At 37.8% G+C, this 23,516-nt stretch overlaps 1 pseudogene; it reads right to left on the bottom strand.

The window, feature by feature from the left end:
• Positions 1-5,159: 5,159 nt before the first annotated feature.
• On the bottom strand, positions 5,160-7,356 carry LOC149831096 (heat shock cognate 70 kDa protein pseudogene; annotated as a pseudogene).
• Positions 7,357-23,516: the final 16,160 nt, after the last annotated feature.

A 23,516-nucleotide genomic window follows, 5' to 3' on the forward strand; every position in this document is an offset into this window, starting at 1 on the left:
CACAAAATGACCAACTTAAAGAAGGGTGATGACTTGGTGAATGAATACATTAGAAAATTCAAGGCTGTCTGTGATGAACTGGGTGCCATCGACAGACCTGTTGATGATAAGGCCTGAGTTTTCTGGTTGTTACAAGGTCTTGGGCATGGGTATGGGGCGTTTGTGATGTCCATGCTCAAACCTCATGTTCCTCCATATAAGGAGATCGTGCCTTTTCTATAAAGTTTTGAGGCCAGAAACATTTTCACTGATGGCAAGGCTTAACCTTTCATGAGCTATTTTGCTCAACAAAATCAATTAAAGAAGAAGGGAGGATACCAAAACAATCAGTTCAACTCAAAGGGGTGCAGGTTTATCTAGTCTGATAATTCAAACCGAAATCGAAATGATGGCACTACTCAATCAAGTGGAGGTAAAGGTAAAGATAAAAGAGAAGTTGTCATATGCCAAATATGCAACAAAAGAAACCACACCGCCTTGAAATGCTACAATAGGTTTAATCACTCATTTCAACCTCAAGACCTCCCTGAGGCACTTGTGGCCATGACAATTGCTGATAGTCAAGACAATGAATGGTTTGTCGACACTGGGGCTTCCGCACATATGACTTCGGATTTAGGTAAGTTATCTAACTTGCGGCCTTACTCAGGTTGTGATAAAATCTTCATTGGCAATGGTGAAAAATTATCCATTTCTCACATTGGAGATATTTCCTTGCAAACTAAAGATTCAACCATTCCTCTAAAAAATGTTTTATGCATCCCTAAAATAAAAAAAGACCTTGTTTCAATTAGCCAACTGACTTCAGACTTACCTTGTACCATGAAATTCTCATCCTCTAGCTTTGTTATTAAGGACAAGCAGAAGAGATAGGTACTGGCGACCGAAGCTAAGCTAGGTGGTTTATACGTTCTTGAGGAGAAACATGTTGCATATTTTTCCAACATATTTCAGCAAGTTTATCTAGAGAGATGGCACCATCGTCTTGGACATGCTCAGTATGATGTGGTTCATTTCTTGAATAAAAAGAATTTAATTCAAGTTAGTTCTTTACCAAATAAAAATCCTTTTTGCTCTAGCTGCCAAATGGGAAAGTCATCTAGAATGCCTTTTTGAAATGAAAGTGAAAGTTGTAATGAACCTTTTATGAAGATTCACTTAGATTTGTGGGGGTCGGCTCCAATTTATTCCAGAGGATTCAAATTTTATGTTTTGTTTATAGATGATTATACCAAGTTTACTTGGATATATCCGTTAGAAAAAATCTGATTTCTTTAATGTTTTCATTCACTTTCATTGGCATGTGGAACGGCAATTTGACAAGAAAATTAAGATTTTTCAATGAGACGGTGGAGGAGAATATAGCAGCGAAAAATTTATTAAGTACCTTCATGATTTTGGCATAAAATGGCAAACCGCATGTCCAAAAATGCCTGAGCAAAATAGGACTGCAGAGAGAAGACATCAAAATGTGATGGAATTAGGTCTCATAATGCTTTTCTATTCCAGAATTCCCAAACATTTTTGGGTAGAAGCTTTCACCACAACCATTTTTTTGATAAATCGATTGCCATCATCCTCTCTTGATATGGAGTCCCTCATTTTTAAACTCTTTGGCAAGCATCTGGATTATTCTTCATTCAGAGTTTTTGGCAGCATGTGTTTTCCTTACTTACTCCCATATGGAAGTACTAAATTTGATCCTAAGTCACTACCATGTGTATTTTTGGGCTACAACATTCAATATAAGGGATATAGGTGCTTATATCCTCTTACTAGCCGTATATATATGTCTAGACACGTGGTTTTTTATGAAGAAAACCTACCTTATCAAGAGCCTGCATGCCTTTACAAACATGAATCTAATCCTGGGGAATTTAGTACTTTTTTAGATCTTGAAGGTTTTTTTTACTCACCTTGTGAAAAGGAAATGCATGGTGCCACCGTTACTACATATGATGCTTGCCACACACATAGAGGTCTAAGCCAGTCTCCTCATGATTCAACTTTTTTCGATCAACCAGATGAACATATTGAAAGTCTAACGCCCTCTGATGAGCCCATTGAATACTCTCCATCTGGCGACTCTAATGATCTATCTTACCAGTTGCTTCCAATCAAACGCATCATGGCTGGAGTCTTCAAGCCAAATGCACGGTATGCCAATCTTCATGTTGCACAAAAGTATGCCTCTATTCCCCGTGAACCACGCAACATCAATGAAGCTTCACGACATTTCGGTTAGAAATCTGCGATGAATGAGGAGATTGATGCTCTTAAAAACAATCATACATGAGATTTGGCTCCTCTTCAACCAAATATGAACGTTGTCGGATCAAAGTGGGTCTATAAAGCCAAGTTACAAGCGGACAACACCCTTGAATGGCTAAAAGACCGCTTAGTGGCACGTGGTTTCACCCAAGTTGAAGGAGTTGATTTCTCTGAGACTTTTTCCCTAGTTGTTTAACCCAAAAGTATATGAGTGGTTCTTTCAATTGCTACTGTCAGACGATGGGAATTACGGCAACTTGACTTCAAGAACACTATTCTATATGGAACGTAAAGCAAAACTGTTTTCATGCAACAATATCCAGGGTATAAGGATGCCAAATTTCCTCAAAATGTCTGCAAGCTTAGTCGAGCTCTTTACAACCTCAATCTAGCCTCACGTGCATGGTTCGACAAACTTAGTATTTTCCTATTGAATTATGTTTTTTTTTTGCAGTATTGTCGATTCATCCATGTTCGTCTATCATGCTCCAGAAGGCACCGATATCCTCCTTGTTTATGTAGATGACATGGTCCTGATGGAGAGTAATCCTCTACTCTTAACTGAGTTCACAAAGCAGCTTGCTCAAACTTTTTCTATTAAAGACATGGGCCATCTTCATTATTTTTTGGGCATCGAAGTTGATCATACCCCTGATGGTTTGTTTTTGTGTCAAACAAAGTATGCTAACGATCTTCTCGAACGTGCTCATATGAGTGATTGGAAACCAATTTCTATGCTCATGATTGAGAAGCTTTCTATTGATTCCACTTATGATGAAGATTACTCCGATCCCACACATTATCGCAGTTTAGTTGGGGCCCTTCAATACTTAACTATTACAAGGTCGGAACTCTCCTTTAGCATCAACCATGTTAGCCAATATATGCATAAGCCCTCTACAAGTCATTTTCTCATAGTAAAGTGGATTCTTCGATATGTGAAGGGAACTCTGGATTATGGATTTGGAATTATGGCTTAAAGCTCACTTGATCTCTATGCTTTTTCTTACTTAGACTGGCCTGGGCGCCCAGATACCAGGCGTTCAACAACAGGCTTTTGCACCTTTCTCAGAAGCAATTGTATCACGTGGAGTGCTAAAAAACAAAGTGCAGTCGCTTGTTCAAGTGCAGAAGCCAAATATAGATCCATGGCCTCAACGGCAGCAGAACTTACTTGGATATCATTTATTTTGAGAGATATTGGGATTCAACTTGATAATCCTCCCATCCTCCACTGTGATAACATAAGTGCCTTATATATGACTGTAAATCCAGTTTTTCATAATAGGACGAAACACATCCAAGTTGATTATCAATATGTCAGGGAGAAAGTCGATCAAGGCAGACTTATTACCAAATTTGTTCCTTCAAAGTATCAAGTTGTCGACATTTTTACAAAACCTCTTGCATGGAGGCAATTCAGTAGTTTGAGAGGCAAACTTGGCCTATATCCTAGGCCGAGTTTGACGGGAAGTAATAACAAACTTATGCTTTACATGGAACTCAAGTCAGCTGCTTGTGATAAGGAAGAAGTCGATTGCGATACACTTGCCGTGAATAATGAAAGCTGAGGAGAATAACGATAATGATAGAAAGCAATCCTATCGTATTTGTAAAGGTCATCTAAAAGGCTGTCAAGCTGATAAACCTTACTGTTTAGGAAGTGTTGAAAACATTAAGATAGAATGTATAAAAGTTGTAGTTATTCTTGACAAAAAATAATGCACAGCCTCGTGTTTTCTTCTCCGTGGACGTAGGTTCCTCTGGACCGAACCGTGTATACCCATGTGTTTTCTGTTCTTGTTTTTCATTTAGACCATACCCATGCTGTGTTTTGGATGTCTCATGTGGCATGGAGTTAAGAGGGTAAGTAGGGCTTTAGTGCGGTAGTTGGAGAGGGTGTCCAAAAAGAAGCAGCTGGGGAAGGAGTACCACCTCTCCATGGTCATACTAGTTCCACGATTTTCAGTTTTTTTTCTCGTCTCAAACAAAGAGAAAAGCTGTGGATTCCACGAATCCACTCCGGTGCTGAGATTTTAAACAGGGCTTAAGAGATCCTCAATTTATGCTGTTCTATGGAATATCAAGCCTCTGGGTCGTTCAGATGGAGGCCAGTCATGTGGCGAACTAACAAACCTTGGTCAGCAAAAGTTGCGTCCAAAGGGGGTTCGCATAGCACTTCTCTTTTCAAAAACCAAGTTGGTTGCAGTGAGTTGTCAGGCTGATGTAATCGGATTGTCAGCTTGGTAGCTTGGCAAGCTCACAGTGAGGGTGTGTACATTCATAGCTATTTCGCAATTACACGGGTACCACCAACGTTCCCACATAGGTTTGACTCTCCAGTTCTAAAATCTACTGGAAAACAAGATATGCGGACATGGATTTCTTACCGAGTAAAGAAATATCTTTTGATATTTTAATACTTCAAAATGCATTTATATTAAAAATATTAAAAATTGCTTAAAATATTAAAATAATATTCATGTATCAATCTTCATATACATTGTGAAAGGTTGAAGGGTAACTGAAGACACACAGACACAATAGTGCCTCTGCCTCTGTGACAAAGGTTCAAGGGTATAATGCTGCTTTTACTCTCCTTACACTTACTGTATCCACAATGCCAGCAAGGCGGTTGCACCAATTGACCCTCTCTTGTAAATTGCAACTATGTTGTGATATGAAACTTTCACACTGTAGTTCTTTTTTTTTAAAACGAAACAGATAGTCATCATCCACACAGAACCCAGATAGGTAGAAGAAACGCTGATAAGTAAGGAAAGCCACAATTAGCTAATACCAAAAAAAAAAGGAAAACCATAATTAAACACGAAAGATAAAGATTGAACTCCAGATATACATCGCCCATTGGCGAATTAAAAAAAAAATTAGGAGATGGCGCTGATGCTTTTGCATATGCTCTCCAGCTCCTTCTTCTTGTCCCCAAACTCGTCAACCTCAGCCTGCTCGTTAGTGTTCAGCCAGTGCCTCACCTGCTCTATCGCATCCTCCATCTTCTTCTTCTCCACAGCAGTGAGATTGGCGCAGACCCTCTCATCCTTGATGGTGTTCCGCATGTTGTAAACATAGTCCTCCAGTGCGTTCCTCGCCTTGGCCTTCTTCCTGTACTCCTCGTCTTTGAATCTATACTTCACAGCATCCAGCACCATCCTCTCGATCTCCTGTTTGCACAATCGCCCCTTCTCGTTAGTGATAGTGATCTTGTTTTTTTGCCCACTAGTCTTTTCCTCAGCAGAGACGCTCAAGATACCGTTCACATCGATCTCGAAGCAGACGGTGAACCTGACGGTGTCGCGAGGGCCAGGAGTGTAGCCAGAGACCTTGAATTCTCCGAGCAGATTATTGTCGCAGGCCCTCGCTCTCTCTCCCTCGTGGACAGGGATGGGCACGCAAAGGCTGTAGTCAATAGCGTTCGTGAATGTTTTCTCCTTTTTGGTTGGGATGGTGGTGTTCCTCGGGACAACAACACTCATGAGTCCATCGTTGGTCTTGATACCGAGGGAGAGAGGGGTGACGTCGAGAACAATCAGGTCTTGAACCTGATCGTTGCCCACCAACTTGGCCGCTTGGAGTGCCGCACCGTAGGCAACGGCCTCGTCCGGGTTGATACTCTTGCACAGCTCCTTGCCATCGAAGAAGTCACGCAACAACTGCTGCACCTTGGGGATCCTAGTCGATCCACCAACGAGAACGACATCGTCTATCGAGTTCTTGTCCATCTTAGCATCACTCAAGCAGCTCTCAACATGCTCCATGCACTTCCGGAAGAGGTCCATGTTCAACTCCTCCAACTTAGCACGAGTGATTTTAGAGACAAAGTCGATTCCATCGTAGAGGGCATCGATCTCGACGGTGGTCTGGACTTCAAACGAGAGGACACGCTTGGCCCTCTCGCAGGACGTCCTCAGACGTCTCAGCGACTTTGGGCTATTGCTAATGTCCTTATTCTCCTTTCTGTTAAACACCTGACTGAAATGGTTGACCAGCCGGTTGTCAAAGTCCTCACCGCCCAGGTGGGTGTCTCCTGACGTGGACTTAACCTCAATGGTGCCGTATTCGATGGTGAGCAGGGCGACATCAAGGGTTCCACCACCAAGATCGAAGATGAGCACGGTCTTCTTACCCTTGCTTCCGGCTCTCTTGTCAAAGCCATAGGCGATGGCAGCGGCAGTGGGCTCGTTGGTGATACGCAAGACGTTCAATCCGGTAATGACACTGGCATCCCTGGTTGCCCGCCGCTGCGAATCGTTGAAGTAGGCAGGGACGGTAACGACGGCATTCTTGACAGTGCAGCCGAGATATGTCTCAGCGGTCTCCCGCATCTTAATGAGAACCATCGACGATATCTCCTCGGCAGCGAAATGTTTCTCCTCGCCCTTATACTGGACGACGATCATGGGCCTGTCGTCGGAGCCAGCGATCACCTTGAAAGGCCAGAGCTTGATGTCGCTCTGCACAGAAGCGTCGCTGAACCGCCTGCCGATCAGACGCTTGGCATCTGCAACGGCGGAAACAAGTCAAGTTCCACTACCAATGAAAAAAAAAAAAAGTTTTCCGACGTCAAATTTTCACGTGGAAAGGTCACGGTCATTTTTAGGAAAAAATACTCTCTTGCTACTTCCTTCAGACTCGTACGACAAAACTTGAAAGAAGTAGATAGAAGAAGAAAGTGATTACGGATCCATCATACACCAAAGCCCATCGATACAGCAACTTTCATAAGCTATCACACAGAGAAATCTCAGATCCACTCCAAACTAGAAAGAAAGCAATGTGAATCTCACCGAAGACGGTGTTGGTCGGGTTCATGGCCGTCTGGTTCTTTGCCCCATCGCCGATGAGACGTTGGTCATCTGTGAAGGCGACGTAGGAGGGCGTCGTCCTGTTGCCCTGATCGTTGACGATGATCTCGATGCGGTCGTGCTGCCACACTCCCACGCAAGAGTACGTAGTCCCGAGATCGATGCCGATCGCCGGACCCTCCTCTTCTCCGGCCATTTCTCGTCGGAGAATTAATACCGCTCAGGGATTTGAAGCAGAAAAATAACGAAGTCGTCGGAACAGATAGATGAGGAGCGCCGTGATGCTTGTGGACTGCTGGGCACCGGATTCTGAGATAGGAGATCACCGTGTATATATAAGTAACAAGACTTTCTTCTTGATTTCTTTTTGAAGTTTTAACTGAGCTAAACATGCCTAAACAAGCCGATACACCGTTTCTTCACTTAATTAGGTAATCTTCTTTAATTACATATTTATTGATGTCTCGTTTCTCCATTTTTCGCTCACACGTCTTTCCAACGACCTTTTTCCTCGTTCGGATTACTGGGGCTCTTTTTATCTCTACGTTTTCCAAAGGCAATTGCAGTGTTTCCTGACCACTAACTCATGCCAACCGTTTGACAAGACGTGATAAATGTCTTATGAACACTTCTCCATTCGTTTCCTTATCTACGAAGCAAGCTCATGGTGGCTTCCCCAATCCCACCCATATTCCCTTGTCCAACCAACTGATGTGTCTCAAAAGTGGACCACATAAGGCAAGGCCATCATGGCTCCACTCATCTTGCTTTAGTGACGTTTTCTGTCATAAAATCAAAAAAAAAAAAAAGCATGCATCAACTTTGTCCATCGAACTTTCTCCTTTTTCCGTACATTAACCTTGGGTCGCATATCTTTTAAAAGGGGAATGGCACCGATTTGGTGTCTTTTTACCTCTCATCTTTGGAATGGCTCCAATTTGGTATCTTTTTACCTCTCATCTTTGGATACTCTCTATCTCTATCTCGAGTAACATTTGCAAAATTACCAATGCATTGCCTAGTATTTTACATAATTACACCATTTATACTATTTTAAATTTTACCAAGGCTCTTTAGATAACTACTTAACCTATTTTACTTTATTAGTTTACCATATAATCGCCTGACCATATGGTCGGGCCTTATAAGATAACTCAAATGGTAGAAAAAGGATTAAATCATATACATTTATCAAGATTGAAAGCAAGAATAATGAAAATAATAAACGTAATGTAAATTGTGGTCAGGCCTAAATAAAATGAGGTTTTAATAACATTTTTATGTCGAATAAGATGAATAAAAAATAAAAATATATGTTTTTGCAACATATTGTATTATATTGTAATTTAAAGCATACAATACAAAGGAATTAAAGCAATTACATAGTTTTTTTTATAATCTTACTATATGTTTAATTTAAAATGTGCAAGAAAAAACTAAGGCAAATAAATACCATCATAAAATATTGTCATATTGTTTATCCAACATTCCAACAATAAAAGAAAGGTTAAGAAAAATAAATAAATTTTAGTTACCACATTAAAAATAAGAAAAAAGAGTTATATATACTATAGTAATAAAACTTAAGAGTTAAAAAAGAAAAATCAACATACCATTCATAAAGAGAGGCAAAATTTTGAGGCAAGCAATTGTCTCATATTAAGATGAATCTCAGCATTGTTTCATATGCCTTTTATAGACCAGCCTTAATATATCATATAACGTGAACAACCATTATAACTAACAGCTGGCCTTAAAGGAAGAAAACTAAAAACTCATGGGTTTCCAAAACCACAATATATAGTAATTGTAGGCTATAGTTCTTAAATGAATAAGTTTATTAAAAATGATAGGTTTCAAAATTGTACATATTTTTACAATTGATGAATGTATTGTATGTGTAATTGGAACACAGGCCTCCTCTTGGACAGAGAGAAAGAGAGAGAGATGACCACTTTTTACATTAAATGGAAACTCTTCAATTTTTTAAAATTTACAAAATGTCATGTAAGTAACACATTGTTTATTAGAAGAATCATACACAAATGCTCAAAAATTCAAAATGACACCCTTCGTTGTTGTACTATAGTTCTTATTCTGCACATGATGCCTCATGAAGTTTTTCTTGTATTTCTTGAATAATGAGCCCTTTGCCTTTACCTTGAAACCTTGAGAAGGTGACTTGTGTGGTCATGACTTCTCTCTCTTCTCTTATCTTTATTTATATGCTCTTGCTCGAGAGCTAATTGTAAGGGGATCTTGGTTAGGGTGATGCTCTTCTAGTTTAGCCTTATAGCAACAACAATCATTTTATATGATGGAGGGAGACTACTTAGGATAGTAGAGATCTGCATCTTTTCTGGGATATCATTCCCAGCTATAGCTAGATTCTTGGCCATTACTAGCATGTGATTAACATGGTCGACTACGTTATTTGACTTCTTAATCATGCATGAGTTGTACTGCTCGAGGAGAAGTTGGATATGAGTTTCAGAGGTCATATCATACTTCTTCTTTACTACCTCCATCATCTTCTTGAATTATGTATTAGATCCAATATCCAGATTTTATTAGATTAGGATAAATTCTATCTTTTAGAGGGTTATTAAATTACGAAATTTATTTAGATTATAATTAAAGAATATCTCATCTATTTATAGATGAGGGAACATCTATAAATGGATGGCAAAAAAGTAAAGTTGAAATGAAATTTAGTTATTTTCTTGTATTTTCTTAGTTATTCATTTATTTTCATAGTGGGTTAGCATAGTTCGGTATTGAATCATGCGGGGCTCAAAAGAGACCCTCTAATTCATTGCATCAGTTATGGACAGCCCTCCTCAGTTTCTCATGTTTCATCCTAATGAAAAATAACAAAGCAAAGCATATCGAAGCAAAAATTCATAAATGGTAACAGGGAAAAGGATTAAAATTATGTCTGGTGCTTCAAGCATCAACCAAAAGTACTTGTATAAGTTTCTTCGGATTCTCCATCAAGGTTTTCTCCTCTAATTCAACATATACAGTCAAGTGAGATTCAAAACAAGATGATATGATTCCATGAAAATTGAAATACAAAGACAGTTTACCATTTGTCAGTGACGTTTACCTGTTGGCATGTCCTGTAAATTGAAAATGCAGGTTTTTGGAAAAATGACTCCTTAAGAATAAGGACCAAAAAAGAAAACATAACAAGTTGCAACTCTGGCCCCTTAAGTACCAGAGTTCTGGCAAACTGTTCACACCAGCAACTCCTTCCCTCCGCTTGAAAAGAAGAAACAGTGAAAAGGATAATGTGTTTCTTAATAAGAAAATGCAACTGCTTTCCCCTGCTAGCGACAGACAACTCTATGGCATTCTCATTTTCCTATTATTTGCAATATAACAAGCTGATTAGGTATATTCAACTCATATTAGAAAGGAAAAAATTCAAGATTTTAGAGCATATAGGACCAGTTCCACTTCCATGTTTCCTGACCACTAACTCATGCCAACCGTTTGACAAGACGTGATAAATATCTTATGAACACTTCTCCATTTGTTTCCTTATCTACGAAGCAAGCTCATGGTGGCTTCCCCAATCCCATGCATTCCCCCATATTTTCTTGTCCAACCAACTGATGTGTCTCAAAAGTGGACCACATAAGTGTGATCATCGCAAAATTTTTCCTCTCTTGGTGTTTCTCTTTCTTCCTTCTCTTTTCCTTTGCAGCCTCTATTTCCTCCTTTTTGAAGAGAGAAAATAAAAGACAGAAAAGAAGAGAGAAGAGAAAAGAAAAGAAAGAAGAGAGAGAGAAAATCTTCTGTGAAGGTCTCACTTGACCTTAATTTTTGAAAATATTTAAGAAAATAATTCGCCTCTGTTTTGAAAATATTTGCCAGAAAATTGGGATACGGGATTCGCTCATCGGTACGAGGTTCGACTGTTCCTAGCGCCTTTACCAGGGGTAATCAAACCAAGGATCGAATTTATGCCTTTTTGCTTTGCTAAAAGATTATATAAGAATTTATTCTAAGTCTAAATGCACAAAGAATCATGCTTGTGCAATGCAAGGATGTATGCTCTTTTGAAAAGAATGATTTGGAAATCTCCAAGTGTTTCTAAGATGAATTTGATAATAGAGTGAAGAAAATGGTTTCTAACTTAGAACTTGAGATAGATCTTGGAAGGATGTTTGAAGTTCTAAGTTTTTGAAATAATCAGAGTTTGAGAAAATAAATCTGAACTTTGAAAGGAATGATTTGAAGCTGAGATAAAAGGAAAAGAAAGGAAGTTTCAAAGTCAGAATTTGGACTTTGAATCTGGATTTAGGAGAGGAGATGAAGCTTTGGAATGGAATTGAATTCTATATTTGAAATTTAAGATCAGGATGAGATTTGAGAAATCCAAATTGAGTTTGAAGATAGAATTGGTTTCAAGAAGGTCAGATGTGTTTTGAAAGTGGATTTTGGTTTCTGGGAATCAAAGATAGATTTGGATTTGAAATCTGGCATCCTTAATGGATTTGGATCTGAAGTCTGAGATCCAAAATGAAGTTGGATCCGATATCTAGAATCCTAAATGGAATTCGGATCTGAAGTCTGAGATCCAAGTTGAATTATGGATCTAGAATCCTAAATGGGAATTGGATCTGAAATCTGAGATCCATGATGAAGTTGAATTCTGGATCTAGAATCCAAAATGGGAATTTGATCTGAAATCTGGAATTTAAATGGATTTGGACCCAAAGTCTGAGATCCAAAATGGGATTGAGTTCTGGACTTTGGGTTTAGATTTTGAAAGTTCAAATGGGACTTTTGAAGATGGGTCTGGGCTTTGAAGACCTAGATTGAAGAATTTAGGAAGAGTCAAATTTTGAGATTCAGAATCAATCTCAAAACCTTGATTTTGAATTGAGAAGTATTTTGAAGATAAAGAATAATTTTGAATTTTGAAATCAGAAGATGGAGGTTTCAAAGTTAAATTGAACTTTGAATTTGAATTTGAATTTGAGATATTGAATTGAATTTGAATTTTAATTTGAATCTTGAAAATGAACTTGGAATTTCAAAGTTGATTTGAAATTTGAAATTTGAAATTTGATTTAGAAATTGAATTTTGAATATATAAATGAATTTCAAAGTCAAATTGGACTTTGAATTTGAAGCTTGAATTTGGAATTAGAAGATGAATCAAGAATTTCAAAGTTAAATTGAACTTTGAAATTTGATTTGAATGAGAATTTTGAAGATAAAATGAATTTGAAATTTCAAAGTCAAACTGGACTTTGAAATTGGATTTTGGACTTTTTGAAATGAGATAGAATTGATGAGTTGAAAGGGAAGTTTGAAGAAAAGATATTCAGGATCACTTGAATTTTGAAAAAGAATTTTAAAAATATGATGCAATTCTATCCTAGATGATGAAAATGAATGAAAGAATTTGAAATTTAGTTTTTGAAAATCATATCTCGTTCTTTAAATGAATTTAAATAAGATTGGAAATATAATACATCTCTGGCTATGGTCATGAGATGTATTATAATAATCGTATTTAAATTCAAGTGAAGAATAAAACACATTTTTAGTGCCTTTATAGAGTTTAAAATGAAATTAATTCTCAATATATCCTGACTATGGCCATTGATATATATCTTGAGTTAATTTTAAGTTAAACTCTAATAAAGGAAGAAGATTTTTGAAAATATGATGATTTTTGAAGAGGATCCGGTGTGGATCTAGTGTTATTCCATAAAAGATGAAAATCCTAAGCCTTGTTCACACCCTGACTATGGCCATTGATGCAAATCCTCAACTTAGGATTTAATCACCTTTTATTGGAATGGTGCACGTGCCATTCGTGTTCCCATTTGTGAATTTTTTTGGAAAATAAAGGCAAAAAGTATGAAGACAAGCAATTTATGACGTTTATAATGCTCCTTCATTCTAATCTAAGCTAGAAATATAAACTTCTCATTATCATATAGCTATCACGATTCTGAAGATAGAAATTACAACTTCCAAGCTGAAGAAGGAAATCACATTTTTTTTTTTGTATTTCCTGCAAAAATCCGAGTTGATACAAGGTAAAAGATGTATGCAGAAGAGAGATCTCACATCATACTCGGGATGCAAGAAGGTGGAATGTACATTAAGCTAATGATACAACGAATTCCATGAAGCTTATGCTTAGGCCTATTCATGATATTAATCTTGAACAAGGAAGGCTTAATGAGGTTTGAAGTATTGAAGCATATGGGAAATGGATATATATGTTCAATGGGGGAAGATGCATGTTCATGATGTATGGAAAAATGTAAAAGTATGCTAAATGATGGTAAAAGGAGCTAAACATGGACCAAAAACCAACACTTGACATATACTACTGAATGTTGAGGCTGTTACTATCAATGTTAGGCAAGAAGTATTAAAAAAGAAAGACTGATGACACAGACTACTACCCAGCACCCTGTTAATATACATACTAACTCATATTGTTGACTCAACAATAGGGATTAACACACTATTCTGCTATTTAGCTATACAATATTAATTCACACAAGGTTAGCTCCTGCACTTGTCAACTCAGACCTACTAATCACCTATATTTTGATAAGCTATTTGTGTGCATTAACTGCCAACTAATTGCCAACATACCAATATTGCCTATGCTAGCTCACAGATTAGCCAACCCTTTACATAGATTAACTAACACTCCAATCCAGACAACAAGGTGTGTTAACCCACATCCTAATGCTAATTCATCTAATGTTGACACACTGTCAGCATAGACTCATTCATATGAAAGAGAGAAGAACAAAGAGAGAAAAGAAAAATATAATGACACACACATACACTGCTGAACAAACTCTCCGTGCCACAATTCAACTCTTGCTAACTCTAGATATGAATTCAATACGATATACAATGGAAGATCATGGTGAAATCTACTTAAGGGAATACAGTATAACTTGAATGCAGAGCTTAGATAAATAACTGCTACGGTATTTAGCACAGATATGAAGATGTCTGATAAAACATGTAAAACATACCTTACAACAACATTGATTTACCAGATTCCTTCAAACTGCTGGGCAGCTTCAGTTTTGCAAGGTTTTCTTCCTCCTTATCAAGAGGATTCCACTCCTATGACTGCAGACGCTTTGTGGTCGACTTCCTTCGGTCAGATGGAAGAAAACTCAGGAAATGAGAGGAAGAAGAAGGAGAGAGGGGAAATGAGAGAAGGAAGAGGAAGCTGGGGTGAAAATGGATAGGTGAAGACGGATCAAGCAGGAAGGCTGTGGAAGGGTGAAGGCGGATGAAGCTTGGAGTCCCCTGCGTATCCCTTTTAAAGATGGAGAAGAAGAGTCTGGAGGATCGAAGTTTGGTAGAGATGAGTGGAGGAGGAAGAAGGTGCGATGGAGGGAGAGGGAGAGATGGAGATCGGCGGATGAGAGAGCTTCCGAGAGAGAGAATACGAGAGAAAGAGAGGGAGAGAGAGAGAGAGAGACACCCCTTTTTTATGAAAACATCGAATTAGGGTTTTTTTCTTATTTTCAAAATAAATCCTTCAAATTTAAAAATTTCCAAAATGAGGCTCTTTTATAAGATTTTTTCAAAAAGGGCGATTTTTCAAAAGGTGGTTTTTTAAGATATATTTTTTTTGTATTTTCTTTTTGGTTTTCCTATTTTTTTTGTTCTTTTCTTGAGATTTTGTAAAAAAACTCTAGAACTAGGTAAAATGGGAGAAAAAAACTATTTTTGGATTTTCTTTGAGAAATATTTACAAAAGAGGGGTTTTGAGGGAAACGGGATCCGACTGAGGTTTTTGAAGTATTTATAAAAAAATTTCTTTTAGAACTTTAAGACTTTTCTAAAATGAGGTTTTTATGAAAATGCAGGATTTATTTTAGAACATGCACCTCAAAATGGATTTGGATCCTAGATTGGGTTTGAATCTCAGATTGTGATTGGACCTAGACAAAAACATCCGATAAAATTCAAGAATTGAATTTTTGTTGAACAATAAGAGATCCGGGGCTAGAATTGGATCCGGATATCCGATTTGGATCAGAATTTGGGTCAGAAAGAAAATTGAGCCTGGATTCCAGTGAATCCGAGAAATGAATGGAATTTTTGTTTAAAAATTGACCCAATTATTCAGATGACGGAGGTCAGGGGCAAAGAAGGAATTTTTGAATTTTTTGGAAAATTTGTGGTGTTCACAGATGCCCCTCTTTGCTGCTAAGCCGGTTGTAAGCCGAGCTTAGCGGCAAAGAAGACACGCCAAATTTTCTTAAAAAAAATGCCCCAGTCAGAAGGTCTAAACTGGGTGTGGAAGAATTGGCTTTGAAAAGCTTTATTTTTCAGGTTTTGTACCTTACCTTGAAAAGGTTTTGGGGAAGAGAACGAAATCCTCGAGAATGAAAATAATTTGGACAGAAGAAAATGAGGTTAATCGTGATGGGACTTTGAGATGATTATCCCGAAATGGTAAAAGGAGAGATTTTTTAAGAAGTCTCAAGGTTGAGACGAAGATAAGAATTTTTGAAAAGACTCAGGTTTAGCCCTTAACCTGGATGGGACATTTTTTGAAAAATACCTCGTGAGACGAGGTTCCGGTATAGCTTTTATTTGAATGGATATACAAAGCATGGATTCCTTGATGGGGAAGACCATGATGGGACAAGGAGAAATACCTCACGAGAATGAGGTAATTCTCTTTTGAGAAATATAGACAACGCTAGGTTGTATCAAAATAGATATTGAGCATTTATTTTATTTTGGATAGCCAGAAAATTTTGCCAATTGTAATTGATTCAAATGCTTGAAAGTGTGCACGATGTGCGAAAGATATTCTCTCTTTTTACCTAGAGTATTTCCTCCAAAATGAGGTTAACTTCCTGGGTTTCAGAGTCAGATTCAAATTTTAAAGCTGTTGAGTTTCTTCAAGGAAGCTATCCATTTCCTTGACATGAATAGAGAAGAAAATACTCTTAATTTTATAAAAGCAAGCAGCGAAAAGATATTGATGAAAGGATTTCGCATAAGAAAAGATGATTCCTGGCAATTTTGGCAGTTTGATATCTTGAGGCTTTTCCTATAATGATCTTTCTGGCACTCCTTTTGAGACATTGAGCTTTTTTAGGTTTTCGGGGGAAGTTCATTACATCATCCTTCATTTTGGAGATGTCCTGGCTTTTCTCTTTTTCTTTGGGGGAAGGGTACGTCACAAACTCCTTCATCTTGGAGATGCTCTGATCCTTCTCTTTTTCTCAGGAATTATATTGGCTCATTGGTAAAAATCTCTAGATGATAGCGGCAATCAAATATCTTTTAGGGTTTGTCAGGAGGCTCAACGCAGTCGCCTTCATCTTGACGGTGATCTGAACGTTCTCTGAAAGGATTCATCACAAACTCCTTCATCTTGGAGATGATTTGAATCTTCTTTGGCCTCGGGGGTCGAACTCGCATATTCGTCTTCAACTTGATAGCAATTGAGAGATCCCCTTTGCGGATATTTGATTGAAGCTTAAATGAATGAATGAGGAGATATGGATTGAGTGGATTTTTTTTATTGCTCAGGATATTTCCACTGCCTGATTGCCAGAAAATCAACTTTAAACATGCATCATAGCTATGATCAATATCGATTCGCTTCCGGCTTTTCAACATCATTGAATATTTTTTTCGCTAATCATACCAAGGATATTTCTTATATCCTTTTGGTTGATCAACAGAGAGAAGATTTGAATTTTACTCTTTTTCGCAAAAAGCTTCACCCTTTTTGAAAAGAATACTAGAGGTAATCTGAGGTGATTCTTTTGTGCAGTAAAATATTGGAATCAACACATTTTTAGCAGATTGGCAAAGTTTTTTAGAATCCTTTTGTGAAATAATCACTCAATATAGATTTTGATTGGACCTTTAGCTGAAGTTTTAACTTTGGTAGTTTTGATCAGTAAAAGTGGATTTTACAGGACCAACTTAAAAAAATGAGGTTTAAGTAAAGAATTTCGGAAAAGAATCTTGGTAAAAGGATTTGGTAGAAGAATTTGCTAAAGGACCAGTGTTAAACTGGAATTTGAGAAGGATCTTGGTAAAGGAATTTTTGGTAAAAAGATTTTGGTAAAGGACCAGTGTTAAACTGAAATTTGAAGGACGAATTTGAAAAATTGGAAATTTGAAGGGTTAATTTTGAGAAAATTGAAAATTTGAAGGACCAATGTACACATTGGAATTTTTGAAGGATTGGAGTTTTGAAGGACCAGTGTAAAACTGGAATTTTGAAGGACCAATTTATGAAATTGGAATTTTGGAAGGACCAATGTAAACATTGGAATTTTAAAGGACCAGTGTAAAACTGGAATTTTGAAGGACCAATTTGAGAAAATTGGAATTTTGAAGGACCAATTTGAGAAAATTGGAATTTTGAAGGACTAATGTAAACATTGGAATTTTGAAGGACCAGTGTAAAACTGGAATTTTGAAGGACCAATTTTAGAAAATTGGAATTTTGAAGGACCAATGTAAACATTGAAATTTTGAAGGACCAGTGTAAAACTGGAATTTTGAAGGACCAATTTTGAGGAATTGGAATTTGGAAGGACCAATGTAAACATTGGAATTTTGAAGGACTAATTTGTGAGAATTGGATTTGATGAAGGACCAATATGAGAATTGGATTTGATGAAGAACCAATGTGAAAATTGGATTTAGAAGGACCATTATAGAAGGCTATGCTGCTCCTATGAATGGTTTCAGGATTATCCCTTATCCTGAATGGGAAACTCAGGTTTATCCCTTAACTTGAAGGGGAAAGAAGGAATTTTAAAGAGAATAAACCTGAAGCTTAAAAGAGGAGTCTGAGTCGGAACTCGGATATTAAAAGGAAAGATGGAATATATAATGGGGGAAAACCCGAGTCGGAACCCGGATCTTCAAAATAAATGATAGAAGGAAAAATTGAGTTTTGAAAACTCGATTTTTCGACGCAACGATTGGTTCCAACACGAGCATTGGATCCAAAAGGAAGTCCGAGTCGGAACTCGAAACTTCAAACGAAAGAAAAAGGGGGAAAACCCGAGTCGGAACTCGGATCTTCAAGATAAAAGATAAAAGAGAAAATTGAGTTTGAAAACTCGAATTTTCGACGCAACGATTGGTTCCAACACGAGCATTGGATCCAAAAGGAAGTCCGAGTCGGAACTCGAAACTTCAAACGAAAAAAGGAAGACCCGAGTCGGAACCTGAATCTTTAAAAGGAAAAGATAAAAGAAAACCCGAGTTTTTGGAACTTGAATTTTTAAAGGAAACGATTGGTCCAATGCGAGCATTAGAACCAAAGGGAAGCCCAAGTCGGAACTCGAAACTTCAAAAGAAAAGATAAAAGGAAGACCCGATTCGAAACCCGATTCGGAACCCGAATCTTAAAAGGAAAAGATAAAAGAAAACCCGAGTTTTGGAACTCGAATTTTTAAAGAAAACGATTGCTCTAATGCGAGCATTAGAACCAAAGGGAAGCCCGAGTCGGAACTCGAAACTTCAAAAGAAATGATAAAAAGGAAGACCCGAGTCGGAACCCGAACCTTTAAAAGGAAAAGATAAAAGATAAAAGAAAACGATTGGTCCAATGCAAGCATTAGAACCAAGGGGAAGCCCGAGTCGGAACTCGAAACTTCAAAAGAAAAGATAAAAAGGAAGACCCGAGTCGGAACCCGAACCTTTAAAAGGAAAAGATAAAAGATAAAAGAAAACGATTGGTCCAATGCAAGCATTAGAACCAAGGGGAAGCCCGAGTCGGAACTCGAAACTTCAAAAGAAAAGATAAAAAGGAAGACCCGAGTCGGAACCCGAACCTTTAAAAGGAAAAGATAAAAGATAAAAGAAAATGATTAGTCCAATGCAAGCATTAGAACCAAAGGGAAGCCCGAGTCAGAACTCGAAACTTCAAAAGAAAAGATAAAAAGGAAGACCCGAGTCGGAACCCGAATCTTAAAAGGAAAAGATAGAAAGAAAATCAAGAATTGATGAAAATTAAAGAAATTATGGAAGATGATTCAGGTTTATCCCTTAACCTGAAAAGGGAAAAAAGAATAAAATTGACAAATTTGATAAAAGGTTGATAAAGAATTAAAAGAATTGATAACAAATGATAAAGAATCAATAAAATTGATAAAGAATTGAAATTAACAAAGAATTGACAAAGATTGACAAAGATCTAAAAGAATGGTAAAGCTTGGTAGAAAAATTGAAGATACTTGGAAGATGATGAAAGACTTCAGGATTATCCCTGATCCTGAAGGAAGAAGGACCTCGCGGGACGAGGTTCAGGTTTATCCCTTAACCTGAAAGGGAAATTTAGAAGGAAAAAGGAATACCTCATGGGAGAGAGGCATCAGGTTTATCCCTTAGCCTGAAAGGGTAGTAAAAATAAGAATTGACAAAAATTAATAAAATCAATGAAGAATCAATAAAATTGACAAAAATCGATAAAGATGAATAAAAATTGATAAGACTGATAAAGATTGTCAAATAAAAAGAGTTGATTGGGGAAAAGAATTTGTTTGATCCTGCCTGCACGTGGGATCTTTAAAATGAGAGGAGAATATTCATGAGAAAACCATTTTTGGAAAGAGGATCAACCGTGAGGTTGATTTTGAAGAATGATCAACACGAGAGCTGATCTTTTGGAGAAGAATCAATACGAGGGTTGATTTTGAAGAGAGATCATCATGAGGGTCGATTCTTTGAAAACAATGGTTTGAAATCGATTTTTGCAAAGAAGGATCAACACGATGGTTGATTTTGAAAAAGATTGGATCAAAATTTTGAACTTTTGGTGATCATGACGAAGATTTTGTAGAAATTTTTCAGATTCTTATGATTTTGAAAGACCCTCATAGGTAATATCATTTCTCTCATGGAGGATTGTCGGGATTGCCCCTCATCCTGAAAGAATGGGAATTTGATGGCAAAAGAATATTTTGAAGTGCAAATGTAATTTTTAACAAAAGATGCCCCAATATGGCGAAAATAAGAATTGAACATCAAAGATAGGAAGGAAATTGACATTTCATTGATAAGTAACGATTGAAAACAAAACTTGGATATTTACAAAAAGAGATCACAGAAGACTGGGGCTAACTTTCCCCTACAAGATGACTGCTAAAAAAAGGGAGAAAAACAGAGAAACTTCAGCATCATTAGTTCTTGGAGTGGTCCGGGAAAGGCTTGGTTAGGACAGCGGGTTGCTCTTCATCTTCGTCCTCTATCAGAAGGTTTTTATCGATGCAGTCTTGAATGATGTTCTTTAGGACGAAGCAGTGCTCGGTATCGTGCCCCACTGCTCGATGAAACTTGCAGAATTTGTCCTTCCATTTTCCCAGGGAGACCGGGGGATCAGCAACTCTCGGAAGTTTAATCATATCTTTGCTTAACATGTACTCCAGAACTTGCTCGAGGGACTGTTCCAGAGCAGTGAATTGGCGGTCATAACCCCAACCTTCACATTTTATTTTCTCCTTCTGCTTGGTTGGGACTGGCTTGCCATTCTGCTTGAAGGGTTCCTCTCGCTGACCTGTCTGCTTGTTCTTGCTATCCTTGCTGCTACTGCCCCCAGAGTTATCTGAGAAGGTATAATTCACCTTCTTTTTGAGGTCTTGACCGCTTTTGACGAGAGTGATGCCCTCATAATTCCCATTGTCCATCCCCATCTCGAGTCACTCAGCTCGTTCAATAAGCTCTATGAATGATTTTGATGGGTAGGTGGAAATAAGGCTTCTGAGGGGTTGAGAGAAATTGTTCAAGATGACTTGGAGTGCGTGCTCTTCTGAAATGGGGGTTCTCATCTTATTACATGTGTCTCTCCATCTGCGAATGAAATCTACGGCCTTTTCCTTATCTTCTTGTTTCAGGTTGTATAGGTGATAGAGGGTTGGCAGTGCCTTAGTGTTGAACATGAACCGTTATATGAACAGATTAACAACTTTATCAAAATCATGTAGTTCAACAGGGTTGATGTGTTCTGCGTACCATTTCGCTGCTACGCCTTCGAGACTGCGCGAGAAGCATAAGAAAAGAGCACGGTTGTCTTCACTGAATTTGGCACACTCTGCGAAGAACATGGCGAGATGGGCCTTTGGGTTGCTGGACCCATCGAACTTAATAAACTTTCGGGGGAGGTCTTTCAGGCTGTTGTCCCCATCTAGACCGAGGTAAAAGTCTTGCCTAGTGTACACTTTCTTTCCCTTATCTCGAATCTGCAGATCTTTGACCATTTTAGTCAATACTTGAATTGAATCTTCTGTCGGGACCCCATCTTTAGGCTTGTTGACTGATTCGGGCTCTTCTGTCATCTTCTTGGGCTGTCGCAGATGTTTTGGGACGAATACAAATTGTTCTTCCTCGGAATACTCCTCTCCTGATTCTGTGCCTTCAGAGGTATTGTCCTGCTGAATCTTCTTCTTGCTGATCCTGACATGCTTCTTTACTGGCTTTCTCTTGATCTTGTTTTTAGAGGATGATTTCTTTGAACCTGCCCCAGCTTGTTCGGACATCATTTTTGCCATCATCTTTTGAAAGATCTTATACATCGCCGGGTCAACATCATCTTCCTCTGAATCATGTTTTCGGGACAACTTGGAAGAGTTCATTTCTTCTACTTCGCTGTCATTGTGCTGCTGACCTGCCCTCCTTCCTGCCCGTGTTTGAACCATGATGAAGTGTCGATGCTTTCTGTAGAATAAAGGAAGGATTAAAACTCGAGGAGTTTTTTGGGAAAAAGAAATGATGAAGGAGATATTTAAAAAGATTTTGAGAAGAGATCTCTTGATAAAAAAGGATCTTGGATGGGAAGATAGAATTTAAAAGACATATTTTTGAAGATGGATGACAAGACCTAAATATTTTTAAAAATTTTGCAGGCAGGATCAAAAGAATTTAAATAAATCAGAAGAAAAGAAGGAAATACGCCTGGACTTTTTGAAAGAAAGGAAAACTTAAAAGACATGTCCAGGGTTTAAGAAATGAAAGAATAAAGAAATGAGAAATATACAATCCTGGATTTGAGAAAATAAAAGAATTTTTGTGAAATAAACATCCAGGGTTTTGAAAAATAAGAATTTCCAAGATAATATCTATAAAAGAATCAATTTATACAAGCAATGATGCACATAATAGCACTCCCTAGAAGCTGACTCTAAATGCGAGATTTGAAAAAGGCTTGTAGGACCTTAATCCTAACTCTAAGGTTCAGATCATCTGATTCTAATCAAGATACGCTGATATACTCAAGTCAAAGCTCGAAGTACGTGGCATAAGAATTATTTCTCCGGTTCTAAGGTAATGGCTTTCCAATATCCTTGAGCACCTACCGATATACCTCAGACTATGGCCCTTAGGTACGTGGTAGGGGGGCGCTAACCCAAATAAGTGGTCCAGTTGTGAGGCTCTCTCCCGAACTATGGTTCAGTGAGACAGCCCAGCAACGTGAAGACCGGGACAATATAGGTAGGGAGGTTTTCAAAAACATGTTCAAAATGCAAGAAATCAGATGGCTCTAATGCAAGTCCTAAAGAGATAGATTAAAATGAAGAAAAGCATACACTTGCATACATTGTTTACATTCAATCCCTAGATTTGAGGAGAGTTGTATTTCAGACCTAAGTCTAATGTGAGCATGAAATAATCTCCTCAATATGGTCCTACCAAACCATACTTAAATTCCTATATGCAATGATGTCAGCTTAGGACAAAGTCTAGGCTCCTAAGGCTTGCATGGAAATGAAGCTGACATTTGTAGAATAAAGACCTAGATAATATCAAAGCAAAGCAAAAGGTATAGATCCAACCGAACGAAGACGAGTCCCATCACGGTCGCCAAAACTGTGATCATCGCAAAAAATTTCCTCTCTTGGTGTTTCTCTTTCTTCCTTCTCTTTTCCTTTGCAGCCTCTATTTCCTCCTTTTTAAAGGGAGAAAATAAAAGACAGAAAAGAAGAGAGAAGAGAAAAGAAAAGAAAGAAGAGAGAGAGAAAATCTTCTGCGAAGGTCTCACTTGACCTTAATTTTTGAAAATATTTAAGAAAATAACTCACCTCCGTTTTGAAAATATTTGCGGGAAAATTGGGAGACAGAATTCGCTCGTCGGTACGAGGTTCGACCGTTCCTGGCGCCTTTACCAGGGGTAATCAAACCAAGGATCGAATTTATGCTTCTTTGCTTTGCTAAAAGATTATCTAAGAATTTATTCTAAGTTTAAATGCACAAAGAATCATGCTTGTGCAATGCAAGGATGTATGCTCTTTTGAAAAGAATGATTTGGAAATCTCCAAGTGTTTCTGAGATGAATTTGATAATAGAGTAAAGAAAATGGTTTCTAACTTAGAACTTAAGATAGATCTTGGAAGGATATTTGGAGTTCTAAGTTTTTGAAATAATCAG

Source organism: Nuphar pumila, chromosome 7 (genome assembly GCF_984573655.1).
Source record: "Nuphar pumila chromosome 7, dmNupPumi1.hap1.1, whole genome shotgun sequence".
In the NCBI taxonomy this organism is placed as follows: Eukaryota; Viridiplantae; Streptophyta; class Magnoliopsida; order Nymphaeales; family Nymphaeaceae; genus Nuphar; species Nuphar pumila.